This window comes from Lethenteron reissneri, chromosome 13 (genome assembly GCF_015708825.2).
Source record: "Lethenteron reissneri isolate LAM-NWPU_2019-01 chromosome 13, ASM1570882v1, whole genome shotgun sequence".
Classification (NCBI taxonomy): Eukaryota; Metazoa; Chordata; class Hyperoartia; order Petromyzontiformes; family Petromyzontidae; genus Lethenteron; species Lethenteron reissneri.
In genome coordinates this window covers 9067148-9093987 of record NC_083791.1, presented here as the reverse complement: position 1 = coordinate 9093987, position 26840 = coordinate 9067148, and the positions used below count along the sequence as shown (strand labels likewise).

The 26840-nt window shown below is 51.6% G+C and overlaps 1 protein-coding gene across 1 annotated transcript in view; it reads right to left on the bottom strand.

Annotated features, from left to right (window-relative positions):
- The window catches only part of LOC133342078 (protein CEPU-1-like), a 213418-nt gene that overhangs the window by 179524 nt on the left and 7054 nt on the right, over window positions 1-26840 (bottom strand). The window lies entirely within an intron of this gene.

Sequence of the window (26840 nt, the reverse complement as noted above, 5' to 3'; positions counted from 1 at the left end):
GGGGAGGGGAGGGGGGGCAGCATACAGGGGGAGGGGGAGGGCAACATACAGGGGGAGGGGGAAGGGCAGTAGACAGGGGGAGGGGGGAGGGGGGAGGGCAGCAGACAGGGGGAGGGGGGAGGGGGGAGGGCAGCAGACAGGGGGAGGGAGGGGGGGCAGCATACAGGGGGAGGGGGTGGGCAGCAAGGTGAGTGGGAGAGGGAAGCGGATGCGGGTGACGGAGGGACGAAGCCGAGGAGGGAGCGCCGCTCGAGACGCGCGGCAGGGAGAGAGACAAGGCGGAGAGAAGCGGTGGTGCAGGAAGCGGAGGGGGGGGGGGAGGAGGGGGAGGAGGAGGGGGGGGAGGAGAGGGAGGGAGGGGGTTAGGAGGGGGGGAGGAGAGGGGGGGGAGGGGGTTAGGAGGGGGGGAGGAGGGGGAGGAGGGAATGGCCGCGCCGAGATGTCGGGGATGGTGAGACGGTGGTGGTGATGATGATGAGGTGTTGATGGTGATGATAATGATGATGAGAGGGTGATGATGCTGATGATGAGAGGGTGATTATGATGATGATGAAAGGGCGATGATGATGATGATGAGAAGGTGTTGATGGTGATGATGACATGGTAATGATGGTGATGATGACATGGTGATGATGGTGATGATGATGATGAGAGGGTGATTATGATGATGATGAGAGGGTGATTATGATGATGCTGAGAGGGGCGCAAGGTGAGAGAGGTGAGAGGAGGGAGAATGAAGGAGGGAGCGGAAGTGCGCTGCAGGGGGTAGCACCGTCCGTTCCCACAGGGGGTGGGGAGGGGGGGAGAGAGAGGAGGGTGGGGAGAGGGGAGAGAGGGGGGTAGGGAGAGGGGAGAGAGAGGAGGGTGTGGAGAGGGGAGAGAGGGGGGGGAGAGAGAGGGGGGGTGGGGAGAGGGGAGAGAGAGGGGGGTGGGGAGAGGGGAGAGAGAGGAGGGTGGGGAGAGGGGAGAGAGGGGGGGTGGGGAGAGGGGAGAGAGAGGGGGGTGGGGAGAGGGGAGAGAGAGGGGGGGGTGGGATTCAGAGTGCACGTGCCCGCACACAGGCCACGTGATTGACGGGAGGCTTGAGCTCATCTCTTTGCTGGATGTTGATGCCGCGAGTCGGAGCTCATTGCAGATGGACGACATATTAATTTGCGTTCGATGTTTCTCGTGTCGCGGCAAATTATGCCAACCAATGAAAGTTAAGCACGGGGAATTATTGAACATCTTAACGAGTAATAGGTGTTTACCCTTTCAACTGGTACAAAACTGACACCTTTATACAAGGCATCATGTTTGCAATAACCACAACACAAGCAGTCAAAATGCAAACAAAAAGAATCACCTCTGATCATGAACAACTCTGATCATTCATTATCAGATTTGTTTCTTTTTGTTTGCATTTTGACTGCTTGTGTTGTGGTTATTGCAAACATGATGCCTTGTATAAAGGTGTCAGTTTTATACCAGTTGAAATGGTAAAAACCTATTACTATATTTTGCCACTGGTAAATGTGGTCTCATAGTGTAAACATCTTAACGAGCTTAACGTAAGCTTGATATTGGGATGGTGCATAGTTGGGCTCGGCGTAAATTAGGGGGCATGGACAATGTCGCGTACAGCGATGTCGTCGCGAAAACAAAGGGAGACGCCGGCCAGAGGCTCCGTGTTGGCACTGCAACAAAGCGGTGCTCCTATTCGCGACAACGCGGAATCGGGCCGCTCGTCATAACGCGGTTTCTGAGCAGTCGACGGCGAACTATTTTCTCTCGAGCTGCGCGGTTGAGCGGTACGATGGCAGCGCGCGGAGTGATACAGTGGACGCGGCGGCATTACGGGATCACTCATATCTCGGCAAAAACGTTGTCGCTGCATTATTCATAGGGATATTGGGTTTTTTTTCGTTAGGGGTGGAGGAGGCTCGTGAAGGACGCTGCTGCTGCTGCTAGCGGGCAGTTGGAGGCAGTCGCCCTCCAGCAACAGCGATGGTCAGAGGAGCGATGCTCACAACAAACGAGCGGAGCGCCGGGTGGCTAAAACGCATAAAGTTGGCACAGTGGAGGGCACATGGGTGGTGCATTTCACCAGTCATCTCAGTCAGAATTAGAATACGCATTTTTATTGTCGGCATCCCATGAGTTGTGAAGATCTTTTTCACAGACGTCCACTCGTCAGTCAACCCATCGCACCTGGTTCTGCTCCGTGACCTCCCGCAAGCAGCGAGCCATCGACACTTCACGTGGCCTCAAAGTGCACCGAGCCTGGTGCAAGCACCGCGGTGACGTCATCGCCACTTAGTGGTGACCGGCGGTTGTTGTTGTTGTTGTTGCTGGTGGGTAGGAGGGTGAGTGGGGGTTAGGGGGGGGGGGCTTGCCAGTATAAATAATGGATGACGACCTCCTTATGACGCGGACTGCGGGAGGGCGATCAGACGCCTCTGGGTTGTTTTTTTGAAATGCCGAGAGATTCACGAACGCAAGAAGAGGAGACGAAAAGAGGCCCGTGGGCCCCCCCCTACACCCCCCCCCCTACATCCCCCCCTTCCCCTCTCTCTGACAATTACTTGTGAAACCCTTCGAGCCCAAACACAAACTCAAGAACGAACGTCCTGATAAAGGTGCGTCCTGCAGTCAGCCCCGTGATCAAGGCGCTCATGCAGTCAGTGTGTGGGGGGGGGGGGGAGGTGCCCGTGTGCGTGTGGGGGGGTGTCTGTGTGTGGGTGGGTGGGTGATGAGCGGTGGTGCAGCAGTTAGCGCGCTGCGCGAAACAAAACACAAAACCCGGCGATTCTCGCTCACGGCCACCAACGCCAGTGACAATTATCTGAACCGGGCATGGGCTTCCCCTAGGTGTCGACTCAGCCGCAAATGAGTACCTGGTGCAGTGCCACGAGGGAGACAAAGGGGGCCGGGCGTGGTGCTGGCCCCTCGTGTGATCGTGCCGGCCTTCACAGGTGCTTGCTAACAGCACTTGGCCATAAAGAATGTTATGGCCAAACGGGGGACCTTTATCTTTGTACGTGGTTTTTGAACTGGAAAGGTCCTCCATTGGAACCTCATTTGCCAGTAAAAAATACGATAATTGTTTTTTTACCCTTTTATCTGGCAACAAAACTGACACCTTTTTTTTTTACAAGGAGTCATGTTTGCATTGACCACAATACCTGCAGTCATAATGCAAACAAAAAAACATAACTCTGATAATGTATGCACTGTCCTTGAAATTGATTGGACCACACCCGAGACAGCTTTCCTTAGAGCCTAGTCTCACATGGTGTTTGACCAGATGACGCCAAAAGGCGCACAACTAATTGGAAAGGTTCTGGCAAGGATTATTCAACGTCGCCTTTGCTAGCCAGGCACGCCGAGTAGAGCCTTGCGGAGCCCCAAAGTGGTCTCAGGCCGCAAGGAACGCCATATTCTCTCTCCGTCTGCTTGAGCAGCCCTCTAAGTAATTCCAACGGGGTTCCCCTACATCTCTGCTTTATTACTGACCTGACGAAACACCGACAGAAGCAATACTCTTTGGTTCTTTCGGTAAAGTCACGTTTTCTACCTACGTGGATTCCTGCAGTCACGAAAGTTTCAACTCAAGCTTAAACCGACAGAAGCGTCGAGAGCCCAGGGCTTTGGATATGTATCCATGCTGTCGGGATGTTTGCCGACCCATCTGTCTCTGCTCGCCATCGTCAAGGAACCTTCGTGACGGCGAGCAGGACTCGGGTGTAGCTGCGTGGAGTCAGAGCCAATTCCTGTCCACCTTGGGGCCGCGACAGGGATGTCCTCTGGCCCGCAAAACACGATTTTATCATCGTTTTTTTTTCAGTTTTATTTGTGACTTCCGCCTCCCCGTCAAGAAGCTGTCCCACCTTTCCACGGCTGCACCGGAGGAAGTTCCATCTCGTGCAGCAGATGCGACGGGGGAGGCTGACTGATCGATGTCCAGGTGCTGCCACGAGATGGCTCCCTTACCGCTCGACCATCGTGATGTATGCTGCTGCTGCTGCTGCCGATGATGATGATGACTGTCTGGTTATTTACCGCTCACTCAGCGAAGGATGCGGGAGACTATACCGCTGAAGCTGGAGCGTGCCACCAAGAGGTGGGGAGGGTGGTGGGGGGGGGGGGGGGGGGGCTTAACTAGGAGCCTCAGCAAGAGCGCTGAGCGGCTAAGACGCAGCAAGTTGGCATAGTGGGGAGCACAGGTGGTGCATCTTGCCTTGGCAGTTTTGCCAGTTTTGACTTGGATAACGACCTCTGTGTGTGTGTACTACAAGGTCGTAGCTATGGAGTCAACATTGGGGGGGACCAATTCTTCCAGGGGGTCTGGAGGTCCTGCCCCAGAAAAAAAAATCTAAATTTGAAAATGAATTTCCTGCCATTTCCTGCCTAAAATATAAAAAAAATGCACTAACACATAGGATGGACTTTTTATTAATTTTTTACAGTAATGTATAATAGTGTATTGTATTGCATTGCTGTTTTTTTCTTTATTACCGTTTCTTGTTTCATTGTATTTAATGGCAGAAATTAGGGATTAATAAAGTACAACCAAAACCACAATGCTATAATCTATTTTATAGCAATATATTGGGGGGGGGGACATTTTGAGCATGTTTGAATATTGCGGGGGATGTGAAACCCATTATACCTGGGTCTGTCCCGTGACCTCGTCCTCCTCATCCTGCCAGCAGCGAGCCTTCTCACATTTCGCGTGACGGCCTCAAAGTGCACCTAGCCTGGCACAAAACGCTGTCGTGACGTATCTGCCACATCGTGGCGACCGGCTGTGTTATCGATGTTGAGTGATGACCGCTACTACTACGACAGACATCGATAAGTGGACATTTCACATAAACAGTGGGGTAACGTATTCCTAACATCAAAACAAGATGAAAATAATATGAACATATTAGTCAGCTTTAAATACATAGCGAGTACAAATCACTCGTCACTACGTTTTATCCATCATCATCATCATCAGCAGCGGCAAAATCACTCATCATAATAACCATCATCATGTTGTAATGTACATATACAAACAGCAGCATTATAGTCATAATGTCCAAACAAATATAACCTTGATGGTAATAATAACTCATCATCACCATGATCTGCACACAAAGATAAAAAATCATCTCACACAAACACAGATCATCATCACCATTGCCATGACCACCTCCACTACCATCACCGCCATCATCACGTCTCTCCGTCTCAAAAAATCGAGCCGATGAACCTCTATGGGGCCGCTATATCCGTATAAATTAAAGGCATTGATCCTAATTGATCGTAATTAAGTTGGCAAATAATAATTAGAGAAAAACCCCAAACGCGTTTCTATTTAATTCTTCGACATCAAAAGGAACACCACGGCTCCCCTCGCCCGCCAGCCAATTAAAACGTGTCCGCCTCCCAGGCAAGAGCCATCCCCGAGGAGATTACGGCGAATCGAGGCGACTGCCCTGGGCCCCGCGCTTGGGGGGGGGGGGGTTGGGGGATTGGGGGTTCACGCTCCTACGTCACGCTGTGAGATGTAATACTTCCGGTACTGCACTCGAAGTGCTCCTGCGAATATATGAAGGGGTGTGAGGGGGGGTGTGGGGGGGGGGGTGGGGGGGTGGGTTGGGTGATTCTCGGATAAGTAATAATATATTGTTTTATTAGAGAGGAATATGAATGATGAGGATGATGATTCGACCGCAGCGACAAGCAACGCCCCCCACCCCTCGCTCCAACCCCACCCCTCGCTCCACCTGCAACCCTCCCTGGTGGCGAAGTGCACACATCGGACCAAGTACTTATTTGAGGCTTAGTCGACCTAGAGGAGTTCAGATAATCGTCACTGGTGTTGGCCGTGAGCGGAAATCGAACTCGGGTCGACAGGTTCGTAGCGCAGCGTGCTAACCGTTACACCACCGCTCCCCATACAAACACACACACACCCATCCATAGACACACACTCCAACTCACTCACACACACCCGTACACACACATCCATACACACACCCGTACACACACATCCATAGACACACAATCCCACCCATCCATACACACATACACACACCTGTACACACACACATGTACACACACATACACACATACCTGTAAACACACACATTCACACACCTGTACACACACACACATGTACACACACACACCTGTACACACACACCTGTACACACACACCTGTACACACACACACACCTGTACACACACACCTGTACATACAATTATAAATTTGTAGTTTTCGTGACTGCAAGGATTCATACGTTTTTTTTTTTGGTAAAGTCACCTAGGTAAAAAAAAATAATAAATCAAATCACGACGTTGTACATACACAGACACACACCTGTACACACACACACCTGTACACACACACACCTGTACACACACCACCACATGCATGGTCCGTCCGTCCCCCTCCTCCTCCTTTGCGCGTTTGTTTACGCATCGCCGCATTGTTTGTTTGTGTTGCTGTGTGTGTTGTTGTTGTTTGTGTGGCAGGCTTTGCATCGCCATGGGAGAGTGAGCCTTGTTGGAGTGGCGCTACCCGGATTTCGAGGTCTGGCTGCTCGGCTCGCCGATGATCTTGAACGTGACCTCTGTGTGCGTGTAGAGCGTGAGAAACACAGCGACTCGAAACCCGCTCACGACCACCAACACCATTGACGGTCATCTGGGCCTCCCCTAGGTCGACTCAGCATCAAATGAGTACCGGGGGCGTTGTGTGAAAACATCGCCACTGGGGAGACAAAGGCGGTCGGGCGTTGTGCTGACCATCCACCCCGCCCTTCGCGTGCCGTTCCGGCCTTTAGGTGCTGCTCGCTAACGGCACTTGCCCCAACAGTTCGTCGCGACTACACGGGGGATCTTTGTCTTTGTCCTCACTCCCATCCTCCTCCGCTCTCTCCACAGAGGCAGCGATTTCCCACAACAATGCTCGTCACTGTGGTCACCAAGTCAATAGCACCGCTACAATTGTCGACATTATCGTCATTGGTAGAAGAGTATCCGTTTTTAAATCCTTTATATTAAGTTCGCTTGCTTGCTTGCTTGCGTGCTTGCGTGCTTGCTTGCTTGCTTACGACCGTGCAAATCTTTCGATCATTTTTTAACCCACTTCCCGTGATCCAATCGAGCTGACATTTTCCACACAGACTCGTTGTGCGTGACAATTTATTTTCGTGAAAATTTTTTTTCAAAATTTTACACTTTTTAGGAAAAAAAATGTCATATTTCATTTAAAATACCAATGTGATAAAAATTAAACTCTTACTCAAGAAAAACAGAAATGAATAATAAAATAAAACTGATGCCACGCATATAAAGGATTTATAGTGAAAAACTTTGTTTTTACGGGTTAATTTTATTTCATATCTATATACTTGAAGTATGTCCACCGCCTAGTGGGTTAGCTTTGATGATGATAGTGATAGGTTTTTACCCTTTCAATTGGTACAAATACTGGCACCATTATACAAGGCATCATGTTTGCAATAACCACAACACAAGCAGTCAAAATGCAAACAAAAATAAACAATTCTGATAATGATATGCACTGTCCTTGAAGTTGATTGGTCCACACCCGAGACAGCTTTTCTTAGAGCCTAGTCTCCATTGGTGTTGGACCAGATGACGCCAAAAGGCGTACAACTCAAAAACAGCGCACTATCAGAGTGTTGAGAGCTCGGGGTAAGAATTTACACTATGAAACCTCCTTCACCAGTGGCAAAATATAGTGATAGGTTTTTACCCTTTCAACTGGTACAAAAACTGACCCCTTTATACAAGGCATCATGTATATATTTTGCCACTGGTAAAGGAGGTCTGATGATGATGTTGCTGCTGCTGATGATTAATAAGAGTATTTAAGATCGTGGTGCTGCGGATGACCATGATGGTTGCCATGTTAACAATGATACAATATATAATACAGTATATAATTACACTGCTGTATATCAATATAACATAGCCATTAAAACGTCTGTCATAGCTGGGACTATGCATTAGGTCATTGCAGATAGCTGACACTATGCATTGGGTCATTTCAGATGATACCAACCACTATGCATACTTGGAACTTTGCAATATGTCATCGCAGCGCATAGCTGGGACTGCATTAGGTCATTGGGGACGGCTGGCACTATGCAATGAAGTGACTTTCATTGCAGTTTATAAATCGACGTCCGGATTAATTCTCGCGGGGGTGGGGGGTGGGGGGTGGGGTGGGAAGGGCTTTTGTTGTTGGCGCGTGGCCCGTGTGTCCAAATACCCCGGATGGAAATCTCGTCGCTGTCAGCGATGCGCGGCTGTTAAAGGTCCGTGTGCCCGCAATCGGCCCTGGTGACTACGCTGCACGTGACTGCCGCACTTTGCTCTGCACGTGATCACTGCACGTGGCGACTGCCTGGGATCCATTCCCGTGGCGGCAGCAGCGAGCGTTGGTGGATCAAAACAACAGCAACAGCCATTCGCCACTAAGTGGCGGTGACGTCACCACGACGCTTGTGCCAGGCTATGTGCACCTTGAGGCCACGTAAAGTGTCGAACGCCCGCTGGCAGGAGGTCACGGGGCAGACCCAGGTGCCACGGGTCGACTGACTGAGATGACCGAAATGACTGGCTGATGCACCACCTGTGCCCCCTACTGTGCCAACTTGCTGTGCTTATGCCACCCGGCGCTCCGCTCGTTGTTGCGAGCGTCGCTCATCCGCCCTCCATTGTTGCTGGAGGGCGACTGCCTCCAACTGCCCAGTAGCGTCCTTCACGAGCCTCCTCCACAGAGGCCGATCTTGACACCGCTGGTACCAGTCATCGGCAAGTCCACTCAGCTCCACGTCCTCCTGTACCACATCACTCCATCTCTTCTCTAGCCCGTGCCGTGCCCGTTTAGCCCCCTCGATCCGGCCGAACAAAAGCTGTTTAGGCATGCGGTGGCTGGGCATGCGGGCTACATGACCCAGCCAACGCAGCCTGGCCTGCTCACCGATGGGACTTTGCCCAGATTTTTCAAGGATTTGTGAGCTCCTCACACAATCCAGCCTGGTTAAACCCAGGATGTATCGTAAGCAGGCCAGCCTAAATGTTTCTAACAGACACGCACACAGACAGACACTCACACATACAGACAGACACGCACACACAGACAGACACGCACACAGACAGACACGCACACACAGACAGACACGCACACACACGCGCGCGTGGTGACCATGCAAACAAAAACGCGCTCCGCTAATGCACGCTGGCCACGAGTCCGCGTGGCTTAACGCAGACACAAATCCCTGCAAAAAGGTTTCTGTTTAAAACGAAGGTTTTTTTTGGGTTAGATAAATGCGACACATATATATATTTACGCGATCTAACCCAAAAAAAAACTTTTTTATAAAACAGAAACATTTTTTCCATAATACTGGTCGCGAAAGACTACGTGTTATAAACCGACGTCTCCGCTTGACGCCTGAACATCTGAACATCTGATGCGATGGCGCACTTTCGTTATGCGCACAGGGACCACGATCGCAATTGACGCCCACTGGCGAGATGGTGCGGATGACACACGAGGGATTTGCGTCAGCGCGTGCGTGTGTGTGAGAAAGAGAATGTGTGATCGCGCATGGGCGCAGTGTGTGTGTGTTTGTTTGTGAACATATTAACACCCGAGAGACAAAGGCGGTCGGGCGTCACGGTGGCCACGGCAGACACCCGTACGGGAGGAGGTGGATGGCCAACACCGCTCACGGGGCCGCCTTTGTCTCCCCGGTGATGTGGATATACCACCCCTCAAATACACTAACAAAGACAAAGATTTTTAGATTCAAAGCTTTCGTGACTGCAGGGATTCATCTTCTTGGTTCTTTCGGTAAAGTCACGTGGAAGGGAAGTAATAAAATAATACAAATTAAACATAATTCTCACGACGTTTCGGCCACAACGCAAGCAGCCGTCCTCAGGTGAAGACCAGGTCTGTCGGGGAGACAGCGTCTGAATGGGACAGACCTGGTCTTCACCTGAGGACGCCTGCTTGCGTTGTGGCCGAAACGTCGTGAGAATTATTTTATTGTTTTATTTTTATTATTTTATTACTTACCTTCTACGTGACTTTACCGAAAGAACCAAGAAGAAAAGACAAAGATCCCCTGGATAGCCTTGACGGACTGCTGGGCCAAGTGCTGTTCGAAGGCCTGCACAGCGCACGTGGGGGTGGGTGGCCAGCACCACGCCCGGCCGCCTTTGTCTCTCGTGGCGATGCGTTGGGACCGCTTCAGATAATCGTCACCGGAGTTGGTGGCCGTGAGCGGGGGATCGAACTCGGCTTGGCGGGTTCGCAGTGCAGCGCAAGGGCGCTGACCATTGCATCACCGCTCCCCCCTACCTCCCCACGCTCCCCATCGCAGCCACCTCCACCATCGCATCCGCTGCCCTCCAGGTAACACGGCGAGGATAACAAATTGACGGGGCCTGCCCACCCCCATCCACACCAGCGGCTGTGCTTTATTTTTATTCTTTTGTAAATTAGGCGACCGCTGTGTGCGGTGCGTGATGTATGAATGCCGAGGCACATTGATCAGTGCTGTCGTTGTTCTCACGAGAGGGGAATACAGAAGGGGGGGGTCATAGCCCCACGTTGGCTATGAGATGTTAACTACCTCGCCTGGTATGCAGGAGGTCATGGGTTCGATCCCAACCATGACGATGCCTGCTGCTGTATATTTGGAGTTTGCGTGTCTCTCTCTCTATCACCATCATCACGGTGGCTAGGAGATGTAAACTACCTCGCCTGGTATACAGGAGGTCGTGGGTTCGATCCCAACACTGACGATGCCTGCTGCTGTATATTTGGAGTTGGCGGTGTCTCTCTCTCTATCACCATCATCGCGGTGGCTAGGAAATGTTAACTACCTCGCCTGGTATGAAGGAGGTCGTGGGTTCGATCCCAACCATGACGATTCCTGCTGCTGTATATTTGGAGTTTGCGTCTCTCTCTCTCTCGCCATCATCACGGTGGCTATGAGATGTTAACTACCTCGCCTGGTATGCAGGAGGTCGTGGGTTCGATCCCGAAGCTGAAGCCTGCTGCATATTTGGAGTTTGCGTGTCTCTCTCTCGCATCATCATCATCACCACGGTGGCGGGGCCGTGGTCCCGGCGTGGAAGCGGCCACACATCTCGCGTGCCCTGTCGGCCTTAAATCGGTGCTCCTACTCGCAAACAGCACTTGCCCCACAACCCCACAAAACCCCCAACGGTTTGTTGAAGGCTACACGTGGGATCTTTGTCTTTGTGTGAGTGCCGAAAATCGTGAATCGCCGTTGGTACGACTGCTATAAAGATCATAGGAGGAGGGGTCCATTGCCCGAAACGTCGCCTATTATATATATATATATATGTTGTTGTTTTTTCCCTTTAAAGGCCACACTTTGGTGCTGTGTTATTGGCGAGTGCATTGGCTCTGCGTCTATCTACCACTGCCAACGCTGCTGCAGCACCTTCACGCCACAACTGCATCACCGGATAATTCATAGAGAAAAAACTAATTGATCTGGATGATGATGATGATGATGTTGTTGTTATATATTTACGTATACTAATTTTTTCATATTTTATATTTCGTATGTATGCAACGGTTTGGGGGAGAACCTACATCCAGGAGTCAGGACAGGATTGATTGAGCAACCAGCTGATTGATGATTATTACATTTATTCTTTTTTTCGTGCTATAAGTGGAATTTTGACGCCATTCTTTGCGGGCTAAGTTCAAATAAATCTCACGCACCACTGTCCCGATGCACAACTCAACTGAACGCAGTCCCATTAATAATGTTTGTTGTTCTGTTTCCTTTGTGTGTTTCTCGCGAGCTCTCGTCCTCTCTCTCTCTCTGATGATTGCAACGTGTGCGCGCGCACGCGACTTACAAATTGACGGGCGAGGAAAGATGTCCCATTAGTTAATTGGGCCCCCGGAAATCAGTGGCGAGGGTGTCCAAGGTCGCGGGAGAAACCAGGAAATGTGCTGACGCTCGCAAGAATTGTGCGCTCTTGAAATTAATAACAAAAAAATAATGATCCCCTTTTCTCCCGCACCCACATCACACACATCACACAGATCACACTAAGACAAAGACGCACTTCTACCCACCCCCCAACCCCGTGTAGCCTTAACAAACTGGAGCCCCGCGATGGCTATGAGATGTCATCTCCCTCGCCTGGTGTACAGGAGGTCGTGGGTTCCATGCCGACCCTGACACCTGCTGTATATTTGGAGTTTGCGGTGTGTCTCCCTCGCCTGGTGTGGAAATGATGAGAGAGAGACACGCTAACTCCAATTATGCAGCAATTGTCAGCTTCGGGATCGAACCCACGACCTCCTGCCAACCAGGCGAGGTAGTTAACATCTTCTGGCCACCGCCGATCACCCCTCGTCACCGAGATTGTGGTTAGGGATGGGGGTGAGCAATCGACAATACGGCCAGGGTTAAGGGACATCATTGTGGTGAGTAATTTGGTGGCATTGTCCAGACATTGGTCTGGGGGAGCAGGGGGATCGTAGGGATGGATGAGGTTGGCTATGATTTAGAGAGATTGGCTGTCGGAGTATTATCGCGGACTTTTTTTTTTGCATCGCAACTATGAAAAAAGAAAACACCGCTCGCGTATGAAGGTCCGTTTACATTGAACGTAAACACTTCTGGGCAAATAATACAGGTATTGATTTTCATTGTTGTGCTCAACTCGGACGGCTATTGAAACGTGTTCCATTACATCCACACACTTGCCAGGAAACTCGTCACAGCACATAGACCCATCACCCACCTCGCCATCACCCACATCACCATCACCCACATCACCATCACCCACATCACCATCACCAACATCACCATCACCCACCATCACAATCACCCGCCTCACCATCACCATCACCCACATCACCATCACCCACCATCACAATCACCCGCCTCACCATCACCCACCTCACCATCACCATCACCCACCTCGCCATCACCCACATCACCATCACCCACATCACCATCACCCACATCACCATCACCCACATCACCATCACCCACATCACCATCACCCACCATCACAATCACCCACCTCACCATCACCATCACCCATATCACCATCACCCACCATCACAATCACCCACCTCACCATCACCATCACCCACATCACCATCACCCACCATCACAATCACCCGCCTCACCATCACCCACCTCACCATCACCATCACCCACCTCGCCATCACCCACATCACCATCACCCACATCACCATCACCCACATCACCATCACCCACCTCGCCATCACCCACATCACCATCACCCACATCACCATCACCCACCTCGCCATCACCCACAACACCATCACCCACCATCACCCTCATCACCATCACCCACATCACCATCACCCACCATCACCCACATCACCATCACTCCACTCACCATCACCCACATCACCATCACCCTCATCACCATCACTGTCACCCACATCACCATCACCCACATCACCATCACCCACCATCACCATCACCCTCATCACCATCACCCACATCACCATCACCCACAACACCATCACCCACATCACCATCACCCACATCACCATCACTCACCTCACCATCACCCACATCACCATCACCCACATCACCATCACTCACCTCACCATCACCCACATCACCATCACCCACCTCGCCATCACCATCACCCACCTCGCCATCACCATCACCCACATCACCATCACCCACATCACCATCACCCACATCACCATCACCCACATCACCATCACCCACAACACCATCACCCACAACACCATCACCCTCATCACCATCACCCACATCACCATCACCCACATCACCATCACCCACATCACCATCACTCACCTCACCATCACCCACATCACCATCACCCACATCACCATCACCCACATCACCATCACCCACCTCGCCATCACCATCACCCACACCACCATCACTCACATCACCATCACCCCCATCACCATCACCCACCTCACCATCACCCCCATCACCATCACCCACCATCACCCACCTCACCATCACTCACCTCACCATCACCCACCTCACCATCACCATCACCCACCTCACCATCACCCCCATCACCATCGCCCACCTCACCATCACCCACATCACCATCACCCCCATCACCATCACCCCCATCACCATCACTCACCTCACCATCACCCCCATCACCATCACCTACCATCACCCACCTCACCATCACTCACCTCACCATCACCCACCTCACCATCACCATCACCCACCTCACCATCACCCCCATCACCATCGCCCACCTCACCATCACCCACATCACCATCACCCCCATCACCATCACCCCCATCACCATCACCCACCTCACCATCACCCCCATCACCATCACCTACCATCACCCACCTCACCATCACTCACCTCACCATCACCCACCTCACCATCACCATCACCCACCTCACCATCACCCCCATCACCATCGCCCACCTCACCATCACCCCCATCACCATCGCCCACCATCACAATCACCCGCCGTCACCATCACCCACATCACCATCACCCACCTCACCATCACCATCACCCACCTCGCCATCACCCACATCACCATCACTCACCATCACCCACATCACCATCACCATCACCCACATCACCATCACCCACCTCACCATCACCATCACCCACCTCGCCATCACCCACATCACCATCACCCACATCACCATCACCCACATCACCATCACCCACATCGCCATCACTCACCATCACCCACCATCACCATCATCCACCATCACCCACATCACCATCACCCACATCACCCACATCACCATCACCCACATCACCATCACCCACATCACCATCACCATCACCCACATCACCATCACCCACATCACCATCACCCACATCACCATCACTCACCATCACCCACCATCACCATCATCCACCATCACCCACATCACCATCACCCACATCACCATCACCATCACCCACCTCGCCATCACCCACATCACCATCACCCACATCACCATCACCCTCATCACCATCACCCACATCACCATCACCATCATCACCATCACCCACATCACCATCACCATCATCCACCATCACCCACATCACCATCACCCACATCACCATCACCATCACCCACCTCGCCATCACCCACCATCACCGTCACCCACATCACCATCACCCACCATCACCATCACCCACCATCACCATCACCCACATCACCATCACCATCACCCTCATCACCATCACCCACCATCACCATCACCCACATCACCATCACCCACATCACCATCACCCACATCACCATCACCCACATCACCATCACCCACCTCACCATCACCCTCATCACCATCACCCACCATCACCATCACCCACCTCACCATCACCCTCATGACCATCACCCACCATCACCATCACCCTCATCACCATCACCCACATCACCATCACCCACCATCACCATCACCCACATCACCATCACCCACATCACCATCACCCACATCACCATCACCCACATCACCATCACCCACCATCACCATCACCCACATCACCATCACCCACATCACCATCACCCACCATCACCATCACTCAACTCACCATCACCCACATCACCATCACTCACCTCACCATCACCCACATCACCATCACCCACCATCACCATCACCCACATCACCATCACTCACCTCACCATCACCCACATCACCATCACTCACCTCACCATCACCCACATCACCATCACCCACCTCACCATCACTCACTGTTATCTGCATCACACAGACAGTGGCGGTGACGTCACCACGACGCTTGTGCCAGGCCATGTGCACATTGAGGCCACGTGAAGCATCACACACATACCATCACACACACACAATCACGCACACACACCATCACACACAATCACACACACACTGCGTCACACACCATCACACACACACAGCATCACACACCATCATACACACACAGCATCACATACACACAGCGTCACAGCACACACACAGCGTCACACACACACCATCACACACACACACAGCGTCACACACACAGCGTCACACACACAGCACACACACACAATCACACACACAGCGTCACACACACACAGCGTCACACACACACAGCATCACACACCATCACACACGCACATCATCCCACACACACAACGTCACACACACACAGCGTCACACACACAGCAACACACACACACCATCACACATACACATCATCCCACACACAGCACACACACACAATCACACACACAGCGTTACACACACAGCACACACACAGCACACACACACAATCACACACACAACGTCACACACACACAGCGTCACACACACACACAGCATCACACACACAGCAACACACACACACCATCACACACACAGCGTCACACACACAGCATCACACACACACCATCACACACACACACCATCACACACACACACCATCACACACACAGCAACACACACACACCATCACACACACACCGTCACACACACACACCATCACACACACACACCATCACACACACACATCATCCCACACACACACCATCACACACACACACTCCATCACACACACACACCATCACACACACACACCATCACACACACACCATCACACACACATACCATCACACACACACAGCAACACACACACACCATCACACACACATACCATCACACACACACAGCAACACACACACACCATCACACACACACCATCACACACACGCACCATCACACACACACACCATCACACACACACACATCATCCCACACACCATCACACACACACACCATCACACACACACACATCATCCCACACACAGCAGCATGCACATCCTGCCCAAGCCAACCTCCACGCTCCGATCCAGCCAATTGCACGGCGCCCTCTTACAATCCGCACGCCATGGGCCAGTCCAGTGGCTGCATGAAACTCTTATCTCGCCTTCTCCCCCTCACCCTGGAGGTGCGATGGTTTGGTCTGCAGGCATCTACTGGGCTATTTATAGAGCGACTCCATCTCCGGAATCGACCACCCTTGGCGAGCGAGATTCGGGGGGGGGGGGGGGGGGGGTATGGAGCGATGTGGAATTTTGTGAAGACGGGATTAGATAATTCTGTGATCGATAGAATTTAAATTCAACGTCAATTCGCTCGTCGGCATCATGAGCCCACGCGTTCTTGCCACTGCTAAGTGAAGGCCCGCGTCACGCACCGTCGTCATCATCACGGTGGCGAGAGCCGCCAGGGTCGATCAACTGCTGCATGTTATCCCACCCAGGCCATTATCATCATCATCGACAACAGCAGCAGCAGCAGCGCCTGGCAGCGTGCAGAGATAATGATGGGCCGTGTTCTATCCACTGCTGGACGAAACCGTCCCTTTTTCGATTTAAAGCTTTCGTGACTGCAGGGATTCATCTTCTTGGTTCTTTCGGTAAAGTCACGTAGAAGGAAAATAATAAAATAATAAAAATAAAACATAATAAAATAAGTCTCGACAGACCTGTTCTCCACCTGAAGACGGCTGCTTGCGTTGTGGCCGAAACGTCGTGAGAATTATTTTATTATGTTATATTTTTATTATTTTATTATTTTCCTTCTACGTGACTTTACCGAAAGAACCAAGAAGATGAAACCGTCCCTGTTGAGGTCGCTATCACGATGAATAATCACGGCAATCCATTCAGTTATCACGAGCCATCGTCTATCTACTGCTGGATGAAAGCCTCCCCCCCCCCCCACATCTCGTCGCCGTAATAATCGACAGCACAATCATCGTGCTGATGATGACGATGATGATTATTACCATCATCAATTAAGGCAATCATTGCGATCGCCCATTCGATGCGTCGGCGTACGTCGAACGTTCAACCATCTTCTTGGTTCTTTCGGTAAAGTCACGTAGAATGGAAATAATAAAATAGTAAAAATAAAACATCATAAACATAATTATGTTATCACGTAGAATGGAAATAAAAAAACATAATAAAATAATAGTTTATTATGTTTATTTTATTTTATTATTTCTATTCCGTAGAATGGAAATAATAAAATAAAAAATAAAACATTATAAAATAATAGTTTATTATGTTTTTTATTTTATTCTTTAAAATAAAATAATAGTATATTATGTTTTATTTTTTTATTTTATTATTTCCATTCTACGTGATGGTTTTACCGAAAGAACCAAGAAGATGAATCCCTGCAGTCACGAAAGCTTTAAATCGAAGTTCAACCATCGTGATCATCACGAACCGCGCTCTATCCGTAACGAAGACAAAGATCCCCCGTATAGCCTTTACCAAACTGTAGGGGCAAGTGCTGTTAGCCAGTGGCACCTATGAAGGCCGGCACGGCACCACGCCCGGCCGCCTTTGTCTTTTCAGCGGCGATGTTTACAGACCTAGGGGAGGCACGGGACCGGTTCAAACATTCGCGAGCGGGCATCCAACTCGGATCGCCGGGGGGTTCGGTACGCAGTGCGCTAACCGTTGCGCCACCGCTCCCCGCTGTCACCACCATCACCCACGTCGCCTGTAGCATCACGGATTAACAAAGTAAACCTTCTGTTTAAAGGGCGCCGGGCTATGTCGGCTGTTGCCTTGCGACACACATTGGGTTTAAACCAAGACGCGAGAAACACAAACCCCAATATCAAATTAATCTCCGCTTCAGCGCAAAGATTTGGATTCCAGCCACGGCAGCGACAATCACCCCCCTCCCTCCCTCCCTCCCTCATCCACTCATTAGGAAAGTGAAAGAGTAGGTCGGGGTTTGTAACAAAACTTACAAAAATGTGGCCCGTTCGTTGGCGATTCACATTTTCAATTTTACATCCTCACGGCCAGATCCCTCCCATCCCCCCCAACCCCCCACCCATCTACATCCCCCCCCAATCCCTCAACCCCCACCCCATCCACCCACCCCCAATCCAACCCCCATCCCCACCTCATCCCCCCCACCCGCACTCCTCCCCCCCCCCCCCGCAATCCCTCAACCCCCACCCCATCCCCCCCACCCCCACTCCAACCCCAATCCCCCACCTCATCCCCCCCCCCACTCCTCCCCTCCCCCCCCGCAATCCCTCAACCCCCACCCCATCCCCCCCACCCCAACCCCCACCCCCCATCTCCCACCCCCCATCCCCCACCCCCCATCCCCCCCCAAACCCCCCACCCCCATTCCCCCACTTCATCCCCCCCACCCCCTCCATCCCACCCCAAACCATCAACCCCCACCCCATCCACCCACCCCATCCTCCACCCCCCCAAACCCCCCACCCTATCCCCCACCCCCATCCCTCCCCCAAACCCCCCACCCCCCTAAACCCCCCCCCCAAATCCCTCCACCCCACCCCATCCCACCCACCCCCACCCCATTGCTCCTCCTCCCACCACCACCCCTTACCCCCCCTCCCACCCCCACCCCCACTACCCACCCTCCCACCCCCACTCCATTGCTCCCCCTCCCACCCCCCCCTCCCACCCCCACCCCATTGCCCCCCCTCCCTCCCACCCACCCCTTACCCCCACCTCTCGCATCGATGTCGTGGCCGCGCGATCGTCGACATCGCGCGAGACTTTGATGGAGAGGCGACGCGAACCAGACCCGGCTTTAAGTAAAACAACAACAGCAACTGCAGCAGCAGCAGCCGCGTGTCGTCAAGGACCCTGCCGTGGGAGAGTGATAGCACTGCCACGGTTAATAACACCGCACCAGTCGAGTGCTAGCACTATTATCGTGCTAGACGACGTTTCGAGCAATGGCCCTTCGTCAGAGCACATACAGAGGATGCAAAAGGTGGATTGACGAAGGGTCGTTGCCCGAAACGTCAGCAGTAACTTCAGCGGCATATTAAAGCCACCGTGGCTCTCCGCTCGATAGACAGAGGGCTTCACGTGACGTTCACCGTGGCCCGGGAATTGAACCCCAGGTTTGGTTTGGGTTCGTAGGGCAGTTGCGCTAACCACTGCGCCACCGCTCCTCACTCTTACACGTGAGACACACACACAAAGACAAAGACCCCCCGTGTAGCCTTAACAGACTGTTGGAGCAAGTGCTGTTAGCGAGCACCTATGAAGACCGGCACGGCACACGAGGGGGTGGGGTGGCCAGCACCACGCCCGGCCGCCTTTGTCTCCCCAGTGGCGATGTTTACACACCGCACCAGGTGCTCATTTGAGGCTGAGTCGACCTAACGGAGGTCCAAAACCAGTTCAGATAACCATCACCGGTGTTTGGCCGTGAGCTGCAATCGAACTCGGGATGGCCGGGTTCGAAGGGCCGGCGTCCCTAACCGCTGCGCCACCGCTCCCCGTAGACATAGACACACACGCCAATAGGGGGATGACACTCGTGCTAAATAATGCTATTGCCTTGACTTTTTTGTCATCACGTGGAGATATTGCGGGGGGGGGGGGTAGAAGGGGAGTCGTCGTGGGGGGGAGAGGGTGGGGGTTGGGAGAGAGCGGTGGGGTTGGTGGTGGTGGTGATTGATTGTGTTGGACTGCAGACCCTAATGGGCGATATGATGTATCTATGATGCTGGACGCGCGTAATTCTTGTTCATTCGAGCTGTCTCCAACAACTCGGTGGCTACTACAGCAACGATCACACAGCCTAACAACCACACCACGCCACTACATAACATACAACTACACCACACAGCAAAACAACCACACCAACACATAGCGTAACAACCACCCACACCACGACATATCCTACCAACCACTCCACCACACATCATACTCACTAACTACCACATCACCTACCACGTCTACTATCACTCCTACTAACTACCACGTCACCTACCACGTCTACTACCACTCCTACTAACTACCACGTCTACTACCACTCCTACTAACTACCACGTCACCTACCACGCCTACTACCACTCCTACTAACTACCACGTCACATACCACGTGTACTATCACTCCTACTAACTACCACGTCACCTACCACGACTATCATCACTCCTACTAACTACCACATCACCTACCACGACTACTATCACTACTACTAACTACCACGTCACCTACCACGTCTACTATCACTCCTACCAACTACCACGTCACCTACCACGTGTACTACCACTCCTACTAACTACCACGTCACCTACCACGACTTCTATCACTCCTACTAACTACCACGTCTACTACCACTCCTACTAACTACCACGTCAACTACCACGACTACTATCACTCCTACTAACTACCACGTCACCTACCACGCCTCCTATCACTCCTACTAACTACCATGTCACCTACCACGTCTACTACCACTCCTACTAACTACCACGTCACCTACCACGTCTACTACCACTCCTACTAACTACCACGTCATCTACCACGTGTACTATCACTTCTACTAACTACCACGTCACCTACCACGGCTACTACCACTCCTACTAATACCACGTCACATACCACATATTCTATCACTCCTACTAACTACCACGTCACCTACCACGTGTACTACCACTCCTACTAACTACCACGTCACCTACCACGTGTACTACCACTCCTACTAACCACCACGTCACCTACCACGTGTACTACCACTCCTACTAACTACCACGTCACCTACCACGTGTACTACCACTCCTACTAACTACCACGTCACCTACCACGTCTACCATCACTCCTACTAACTACCACGTCACATACCACGTGTACTATCACTCCTACTAACTACCACGTCACATACCACGTGTACAATCACTCCTACTAACTACCACGTCACCTACCACGACTATCATCACTCCTACTAACTACCACATCACCTACCACGACTACTATCACTACTACTAACTACCACGTCACCTACCACGTCTACTATCACTCCTACCAACTACCACGTCACCTACCACGTGTACTACCACTCCTACTAACTACCACGTCACCTACCACGACTTCTATCACTCCTACTAACTACCACGTCACCTACCACGTCTACTACCACTCCTACTAACTACCACGTCAACTACCACGACTACTATCACTCCTACTAACTACCACGTCACCTACCACGCCTCCTATCACTCCTACTAACTACCATGTCACCTACCACGTCTACTACCACTCCTACTAACTACCACGTCACCTACCACGTCTACTACCACTCCTACTAACTACCACGTCATCTACCACGTGTACTATCACTCCTACTAACTACCACGTCACCTACCACGGCTACTACCACTCCTACTAATACCATGTCACATACCACATATTCTATCACTCCTACTAACTACCACGTCACCTACCACGTGTACTACCACTCCTACTAACTACCACGTCACCTACCACGTGTACTACCACTCCTACTAACTACCACGTCACCTACCACGTCTACTACCACTCCTACTAATTACCACGTCACCTACCACGTCTACTATCACTCCTACTAACTACCACGTCACCTACCACGTCTACTACCACTCCTACTAACTACCACGTCACCTACCACGTGTACTATCACTCCTACTAACTACCACGTCACCTACCACGTCTACTACCACTCCTACTAACTACCACGTCACCTACCACGTCTACTACCACTCCTACTAACTACCACGTCACCTACCACGTCTACTATCACTCCTACTAACTACCACGTCACCTACCACGTCTACTTCCACTCCTACTAACTACCACGTGACCTACCACGTCTACTACCACTCCTACTAACTACCACGTCACCTACCACGTCTACTTCCACTCCTACTAACTACCACGTCACCTACCACGTCTACTATCACTGCTACTAACTACCACGTCACCTACCACGTCTACTACCACTCCTACTAATTACCACGTCACCTACCACGTCTACTACCACTCCTACTAACTACCACGTCACCTACCACATCTACTACCACTCTTACTAACTACCACGTCACCTACCACGTGTACTATCACTCCTACTAACTACCATGTCACCTACCACGTCTACTACCACTCCTATTAACTACCACGTCACCTACCACGTCTACTACCACTCCTACTAACTACCACGTCATCTACCACGTGTACTATCACTCCTACTAACTACCACGTCACCTACCACGGCTACTACCACTCCTACTAATACCACGTCACATACCACATATTCTATCACTCCTACTAACTACCACGTCACCTACCACGTGTACTACCACTCCTACTAACTACCACGTCACCTACCACGTCTACTATCACTCCTACTAACTACCACGTCACCTACCACGTGTACTACCACTCCTACTAACTACCACGTCACCTACCATGACTACTACCACTCCTACTAACTACCACGTCACCTACCACGTCTACTATCACTCCTACTAACTACCACGTCTACTTCCACTCCTACTAACTACCACGTGACCTACCACGTCTACTACCACTCCTACTAACTACCACGTCACCTACCACGTCTACTTCCACTCCTACTAACTACCACGTCACCTACCACGTCTACTATCACTGCTACTAACTACCACGTCACCTACCACGTCTACTACCACTCCTACTAATTACCACGTCACCTACCACGTCTACTACCACTCCTACTAACTACCACGTCACCTACCACGTCTACTACCACTCTTACTAACTACCACGTCACCTACCACGTGTACTATCACTCCTACTAACTACCACGTCACCTACCACGTCTACTACCACTCCTACTAACTACCACGTCACCTACCACGTCTACCACCACTCCTACTAACTACCACATCACCTACCACGTCTACTAACACTCCTACTAACTACCACGTCAACTACCACGTCTACTATCACTCCTACTAACTACCACGTCACCTACCACGTCTACTACCACTCCTACTAACTACCACATCACCTACCACGCCTACTACCACTCCTACTAACTACCACATCACCTACCACATCTACTATCACTCCTACTAACTACCACATCACCTACCACGTCTACTACCACTCCTACTAACTACCACATCACCTACCACGTCTACTACCACTCCTACTAACTACCACGTCACATACCACGTCTACTACCACTCCTACTAACTACCACGTCACCTACCACGTCTACTACCACTCCTACTAACTACCACGTCACCTACCACGACTACTACCACTCCTACTAACTACCACGTCACATACCACGTCTACTATCACTCCTACTAACTACCACGTCAACTACCACGTGTACTATCACTCCTACTAACTACCACGTCACCTACCACGTCTACTATCACACCTACTAACTACCACGTCACCTGCCACGTCTACTACCACTCCTACTAACTACCACGTCACATACCACGTATACTACCACTCCTACTAACTACCACGTCACCTACCACGTCTACTACCACTCCTACTAACTACCACGTCACCTACCACGACTATCATCACTCCTACTAACTACCACGTCACCTACCACGTCTACTACCACTCCTACTAACTACCACGTCACCTACCACGTCTACTACCACTCCTACTAACTACCACGTCACCTACCACGTCCACTACCACTCCTACTAACTACCACGTCACCTACCACGTCTACTACCACTCCTACTAACTACCACGTCTACTACCACTCCTACTAACTACCACGTGACCTACCACGTCTACTATCACTCCTACTAACTACCACGTCACATACCACGACTACTATCACTCCTACTAACTACCACATCACCTACCACGTCTACTATCACTCCTACTAACTACCACGTCACCTACCACGACAACTATCACTCCTACTAACTACCACGTCACCTACCACGTCTACTACCACTCCTACTAACTACCACGTCACCTACCACGTCTACTACCACTCCTACTAACTACCACGTCTACTACCACGTCTACTATCACTCTTACTAACTACCACGTCACCTACCACGTCTACTATCACTCTTACTAACTACCACGTCACCTACCACGTCTACTACCACTCCTACTAACTACCACGTGACCTACCACGTCTACTATCACTCCTACTAAATACCACGTCACATACCACGTCCACTATCACTCCTACTAGCTACCACGTCACATACCACGTCTACTACCACTCCTACTAACTACCACGTCAACTACCACATCTACTACCACTCCTACTAACTACCACGTCACCTACCATGTCTACTATCACTCCTACTAACTACCACGTCTACTACCACTCCTACTAACTACCACGTCACCTACCACGTCTACAATCACTCCTACTAACTACCACGTCACCTACCACGTCTACTACCACTCCTACTAACTACCACATCAACTACCACGTCTACTATCACTCCTACTAACTACCACGTCACCTACCACGTCTACTACCACTCCTACTAACTACCACATCACCTACCACGTCTACTACCACTCCTACTAACTACCACATCACCTACCACGCCTCCAGTCACACCACCATGTAGGTACAGTCAAGTTACCAATTGCTCCTCTCTCGTTTAACATGCATTTGTTACACACGTAAATAAAGATATATATAATGTACGCGGTTGCCACGACAGCTGTAATACAACCGGTAGAAGCTTAACAATTATGAGACAAGTCATGATAATTACCCCCGCTCCCCACCACCCCCCACCCACCCACCTCCCCAGCTCCCCCCACCCACCCACCTCCTTACCTCCCCCCACCCACCCACCCACCTCCTTACCTCCCCCCACCCACCCACCTCCCCCCACCTCCCCACCCACCTCCCCACCTTCCCCCACCCACCTCCCCACCTCCCCCCACCCACCTCCTTACCTCCCACCACCCACCCACCTCCCCCCACCCACCCACCCACCTCCCCCCACCCACCTGGTCTCCTCACTCTCCCTCCCCATCAATGCCCCGGGTCCGGGCAAACGCCCAAATGCAGGACAAGACATTTTTTTGGAAGACATCGCGAACCACAACCCCGCCCCCACCCTCTCCCCACACCGCACCAAAGATAAAGACAAAGATCCCCCGTATAGCCTTCACGTGAAAAGTGCTGTTCGCGAATAGCAAGCAATTATGGAAGGCCGGCCAGGATAGATACACCTTGAGGCCACGTGAAGTGTCGGACGCTCGCTGGCAGGAGGCAACTGCGCCATCTGTGCTCTCTACTGCGCCAACTGGCCGTGTGTTTTAACCGCCCGGCGCTCCGCTCGTTGTTGTGAGCGTCGCTTCTCTGCCATCCGTTGTTGCTGGAATACGACTGCCCTCCAACTGCCCGGTAGCGCCCTTCGCGAGCCTCCTCCACAGAGGCCCATCTTGACACCGCTGGTGCCGGCTATCGACACGTCTAATCAGCTCCACATCCTCCTGTACCACATGAGTTCATCTATGCTCGTGTACGTGCCGCGCATGTTTCGCCCCCCACCCCCAGCCACCCTTCGATCCGTTCAAACAAGCTGCTTGGGCACGCGGTGGCCGGGCGTGCGGGCTACATGACCCAGCCAACGCAGCCTCGCCTGCCGGAGGAGCTCACCGATGGGACCGTGTCCAGATCTGTCAAGGGTGGATCGCAGACGCACACCAGCCTGGATGCTTCAAGCAGTCGTTGTTGTGATATTAGAGGGGTCCGCGTTCCGCAATCGTCGAGAAGGAAAGTCGTGACTGTGACCGAGACGACCCTGAGCTTTGTTTAGAGCGATAGCCCAGGTAGAACGGATAATGCCGCGCGACTGATTTGGAGTGAGACCTCTGCTGCCAAGCGGGAGCTGGTCATAAGGAACCCAGCCGGGTACACAAACCTCTCCATTATCTCCACAACTGCCCATCACTCATGGGGAGTGGAGAGAGATGAGTGTTTGATTAAATTAAATACCGAGATAGGTGTTTTGTTTGTGTGTGTGTGTGG